Source organism: Grammomys surdaster, unplaced genomic scaffold (genome assembly GCF_004785775.1).
Source record: "Grammomys surdaster isolate TR1022 unplaced genomic scaffold, NIH_TR_1.0 97, whole genome shotgun sequence".
Lineage (NCBI taxonomy): Eukaryota > Metazoa > Chordata > Mammalia > Rodentia > Muridae > Grammomys > Grammomys surdaster.
The window spans coordinates 8,820,760-8,826,407 of NW_021604576.1; the positions used below are offsets into that span (position 1 = coordinate 8,820,760).

A 5,648-nucleotide genomic window follows, 5' to 3' on the forward strand; every position below is an offset into this window, starting at 1 on the left:
GGGGGAGATGAGAGGGAGAGGGAGAGGACTGATCTGAATGTCTTTATTAATATTACAATAAATTTTGTCAAACTTGAAAAAAGATTTATTTATATATTAAAGATTTATATTCTTTTAATTGTGTGTATGTTTTGTGTATGTATGTATGTATGTATGTATGTATGTATGTATGTATGTATGTATGCATATGTAAGGAGATAGATTAACAGGCAGTTATAAGCCACTCAACATGGGTTCTGGAAATGGCATTGGTTCTTCTGCAAGAGTATTGTAAATTCTAAAGGCCTGAGCCGTCTATGTAGCCTAAGATTAATTTATTACTTTAAACTATGAATGTGTGTATACACATATGCATGTACATGTGGATATGTACATGTGATAGGAGGTGTGGAGGCCAGAGAGATTGGATTTGACAGAACTAGAGTTGTAGTCAGCTGTGAGTCACCTGATGTGGGTGCTGGGAACTGGACTCTGGTCCTCTTCAAGAACTTTTAACCCTTGAGCCACATTTCTAGCCCCAGGGTATTGTTAAAGACAGTATGTATGTCTTTAACAAAATTGTAAGCAATATGTAGGTTCTATTTAAGGATTAAATTTCAAATCTATATATGTTGATGAATTAAAGATGATTATGAGCAGACAGTTAACAGCACAGGTCAGTGCAGATTTTAGGATATCTAAATTTGTGTCCAATGAAGGTAACACCTTTGTGTGCACATGTGTTTTGTGACACTACATAAACTAAACATGGAGCCAGATCCTTCTACTCACAACACTATGAAAGTTACAAGACGCTGTATCATAGGAGAGAGAGGTTAGTGGTCAGTAAGGGCTGGTAAGGGGGAACAAGTGAGTGGAAATGGAAAGGGTCAGGCGTGTGGGTGGGAGGGATTTGGGTTCTGGTGATCCGTGGCAAGTAGAGTAACTATGGCTGACAAAATGTTATAACTAGAAGAGTCCAACAGGCCCCAAACACAGCGATGATTAATGTCTAAGGAGGTGAAATGTTAATCTGACCCTTATATATGTATCTATTAAATTACTAAACTCATCTATGGCCATACCATTCTGAAATGTGTCGAATTGTGGAAGCTAAGCAGGACTGGACCATGTTAGTATTTGGATGAGAGATTTCGGTACCATATTCTTTAAACATGTACACATATTTTAAAAAAATAAAATTAGTTTTAAAAGAAAACAATAAGATGATCTTATGGAAGTGACACAATTGAATTATAGTAGATAATATATGTGACACTATGAATATCCTTTAATCATCTTATTGTGCTTCCAAAAATTATTTAGAGATCAATTAGAGATCTATCTGTCTAAAGCAAAATTTTAATGGAAGATGATACTCTCTTTTAACAGTTCTATGTAGGTCAGAAAAGAGGGTGCTAAAGACAAGAAAGTATTTATAACAAATGCCTTGGAAAACAGGAGCACACATGGTCAGAAAAAGCTTCCTGATGCCTGTCTCATTAATTGTGGTGTGACTTTGAACAAGTGGCTTAGCTTTCTTTTCTTTCAGCTTTCTTCTCAGTAAATAGACTTGATAGTACAACCTCTTCCTGGTGTTGGAAGGATACAATGAAATAATAAGTGTAGTGCTGTTTCAATAGCACTTGGCACAGAGTAGCCACCCACTGTTATTGATGGTTGTTACTAATTCAATTAAGTGAGTATTTACTGAATGTCAATCAAAACAATATTGAGCATTTTGGGAATAGTAGTTTTCATATCAAACACACGGCCTGATACTTCACCTTTATTATTTTGCTGAATTTTCAACCACAGGCCTATACAGTTATCCTGTTATGGAAGAGAAGACAGACTCAGAATATGATATGGTTATGTGGTGTAGATACAATCCTTCTATTAGCAGGTAGTCCTGGAAGGCAATAGTGAGAACTCATGGTCTCTCTCTTGTCTTTGGGAAGGCTATAATTTAGGGAAAAAAAAAGACAGCCGTGAATCAAACTTCACTTGTATTGCTATGATGGAATGCTATAGATTGGCTAACTTAAAAAAGAAAAAGAAAACCCATTTCTCATAGTTGTGATGTTAGTGAAATCCAAAGTTAAGTTGCAAATGTCTGGTGGGGATTTTCATGACCACCTTCCATGGTGGAAAGTGAAAAGAGAAAGAAAGATGGTGGCAAGAAGGGGCCAGAACCAAGCCTCTTGTCAGTGTCTCACCCCTGTAATAATGAACCACCAACAAACAGTAACTTATCCTGCAATGACCCACCTTGAAATAGTAACCTACCCTGCAGTAGCCACACTCTGCTATGCAAACACCCTTTGCATGACAAGATCACATCCTAGAGGTCCTATTGTGCCGAGGACCAGCCTTGGCGTGGAGAAGGGTTCTGAGAGAAGGGGTGTCTGGGAGTGAAGAAAAGAACAACTCACAGTCAAATTGTGGGTCCAAGCTGACGACCCATGTTCTGCTTGATACAGCTTTTCCAGTCTGTGTCTCTCTATGTTCTGTTTTCTCTCCGGAGATCTTTCTATGTCCTGCTTTCTTGTGTCAATTCAAGCAGTTTTCTCTTTTTATCCTAAAAAAATTCTCTGGATAGCTCATCTCCTGCAGAACACAGGTCCTGTCTTTTATTTTACATATCAATCCAGTCATTTACTCCAGGTATCCTTTTGATTGTCTTATGATTCAGCATCCTGTGATGCCAGTCCTTTGATTCTTTGGAGACAGCAAGCACATCTTTTTCCTTAATATTGCAAAAGAATTCAGAGATCTGTCTGCCTTTGTTAAGAACAGAGAATAAGCCAGCTGGATGGGACCCTGCCCTGAAGTTACCATTTCTATCACTCCTGGGCCTAACATCTCTCTGTCCTAGGCTGACCCTTAACTTGAGAATCTATCTGCCTTTGTAAGCATAAACAAAAAACTTAGCTGGGTGGGATCTCCTGTGATCTCTTTATCTCCTTCCTTAGTATCTTTCTGAGAAGTTGGCTCCCAGCTCAGTTGCTTTTGTTTCATTAGATTTGTGAAGCCCCTCATATAATTCATATTGCATCCTTATTTTTTACATGTATTTAGAGCTCTTTCCCATAGCTTTAAGGGCTGTCCTTAAGGTCTGTGTTTACCATTTTGCTGAGTCATAGCCACACCCATAACTCCTGCTGTCCCTAATTATCATGGAATCATTAACCTTAACAGGTAGGACTCTCTTGGAAGGAAAGAATCCTCCACTGCTTATACTGGTTCCAGAAAATATGTATATTATTATACAAACAAGCCTTATGCCCACAACAGCCATCACACAAGGGCCCTGTCCCAGGGGGAGGAACCATGTCACTCTGTTCCCATCAAGGACACGCTGGGTTCTGTACCATTGCTCAACAGTGTTGCATTGGCTATTACATTTCCAATACTTGAATGCCATAATAATTGAGGGACATAATAAGATCACAATTATTACTGTAATAATATGATCTGCTGCTATCCCAAGGGTCTGACATTTGAACTATAAAAGCACCAAGAGAAATTAGACCAGTGTTGGAAGGGAGACAGTTACCAGGAGGACATTGCAGTCTAAACACTATAGAAGAAAGATGATTTGTTTCAGGGAATGTTATATTATTTTGAAACAGCGGAACCTCAAATTTTATAATTTCTTTTTTTTAAGAGCTTGATAATATTCCATTGTGTAAACGTACATTTTCATCATCTAGTCATCAGTAGGTGGATGTCTAGGCTATTTCTAATTTATGGCTATTATGGAAAAAGTAGTAATGAACATGGATGATCAAGTGTCTCTAGAGTAAGATATAGAGGATTTAGGACATATGTCCAAAGGTGGTATAGCTACATCTTATGGTATATCAATTTTCAGCTTTTTGAGAAACCTCCATACTGATTTCCATGGTGGCTGTACAAGTTGTCACTCCCACCAGCAATGAATAAGTGCACATCCTTGACAGCATGAGCTGTCATTTGTTCATTTGTTCTATGGATCATGGTCATTCTGAGGTAAGATGAAAACCAAGGTAGTTTTAGTATGCATTTCCTGGGGCTAAGGATGATGAACACTTCTTTAAGGGCTTCACAGTTATACATGCTTCACCTTTTGAGAACTCTTTGTTTAGTTCTTTATCTCTGTTTCAATTGTGTTGCTTGTTTTTTCAGTATTCAGCTTCTTCCTAGTTTTTTACATAATCTAGATATTCAGATGCATAACTGGTAAAAAATACTTTTTCCTTTCTATAGATTTTGCTTGAATTACTACTTTTATTTCACCGCGAATTATGGGTATGTTTAAATTGCTCATATGATGTCAATTTTACTTCAGTAAGTAAATAAATACATAAAAATAAATGTGTGTGTGTGTGTGTGTGTGTGTGTGTGTGTGAAGAAATCTGTAAATTTTGTATAGGTTTTCTAATCTGATGAAATACAGAATTTAAAAGTATGTCCTCACAATTCTCTGAATTTCATCTGTGTCTATTGTAACATTCCCTTCTAACCTCTATCTTTATTAATTTGGATCTTCTCTCTTTATCTTGTAGTTAATTTGACTAAGGGTTGTAAAACTTGATAATTTTTCAAGGAATCAGTTCTTTGTTTTATTGATTCTTTGTATTTTGGTTGTTGGTTGTTTCTATTTTATTGACTTAATCCCTGAAGTTGAGTATTCCATCAACTACTTTTGGATGTTAGTTCTAGCTTTCCTTGAGATTTCAGGTATGTCAAGTTACTAGCATAAAATTCATCTTAGTTTTTTGATATAGGCACCTAGTGTTCTAGAGATTCCTCTTAGACTTTATTTCATTGTGTCCCATAGTTTGACTATATTGTATTTTCATTTTCATTTGATTCTAAAACATTTTGAATTTCCCTCCTGATTTTTGTCTTGACTCAGTTTTTATTCAACAGTAAGTTGTTCAGCTTCTATCAGTTTGTACACTTTCTACCCTTTCTACTGTTACTGATATCTAGCTTGAATCCTTCATGTCCTTATAGGATAGATGTTATTTCAATTTGTCTATATCTGTTAAGACTTGCTTTGTGACCTATTTATCCTCAATTTTGGCAACAATTCTGTGGGCTTTTGAGAAGAAGGCATACTCTTTAGCGTTTGGGTGGGATGTTCTGTAGATATATACTAGACCTATTTGATTTATGACATTATTTAACTTTGGTACTTTTTGTCTGGATGATTTGTCTATTAATGAGAATGAGGTATTGAATTTACTCACTATCACTATGTAAGGTTAATACATGATTTTAGCTGTAGAAGTATTTCTTTTATGAATGTAGGTATCCTTGTATTTTGTGTATAAACATTTAGAACTGTAATATCCCCTTGGTGATTTTTTTTCTTTGTAGTGTCCTTCCCTATCAACAATAGTTCTGTATTGAAGTCTATTTTGTCAGATATTAAAATGGCTACACCACCTTGCTTCTTGGTTCTACTTGTTTGGGATACTGTTTCCTATCTTTTTAGCCTAAGGTTCTCTAGGTTCCATGACCATAATGATGTGAATCAGGCAGACGGGTACGGCACTGAAACAGTAGCGAAAAGCTTACATCTTGGTCCACAAACATATGACTGAGGTAGAGAGGGGGAAAAATGTGTGGGAGAGAGAGAGAGAGAGAGAGAGAGAGAGAGAGAGAGAGAGAGAGAG

The 5,648-nt window shown here is 36.7% G+C and overlaps 1 pseudogene; it reads right to left on the bottom strand.

Annotated features, from left to right (window-relative positions):
* Positions 1-1,686: 1,686 nt before the first annotated feature.
* Positions 1,687-5,648, bottom strand: part of LOC114631643 — a 31,926-nt pseudogene continuing 27,964 nt past the window's right edge.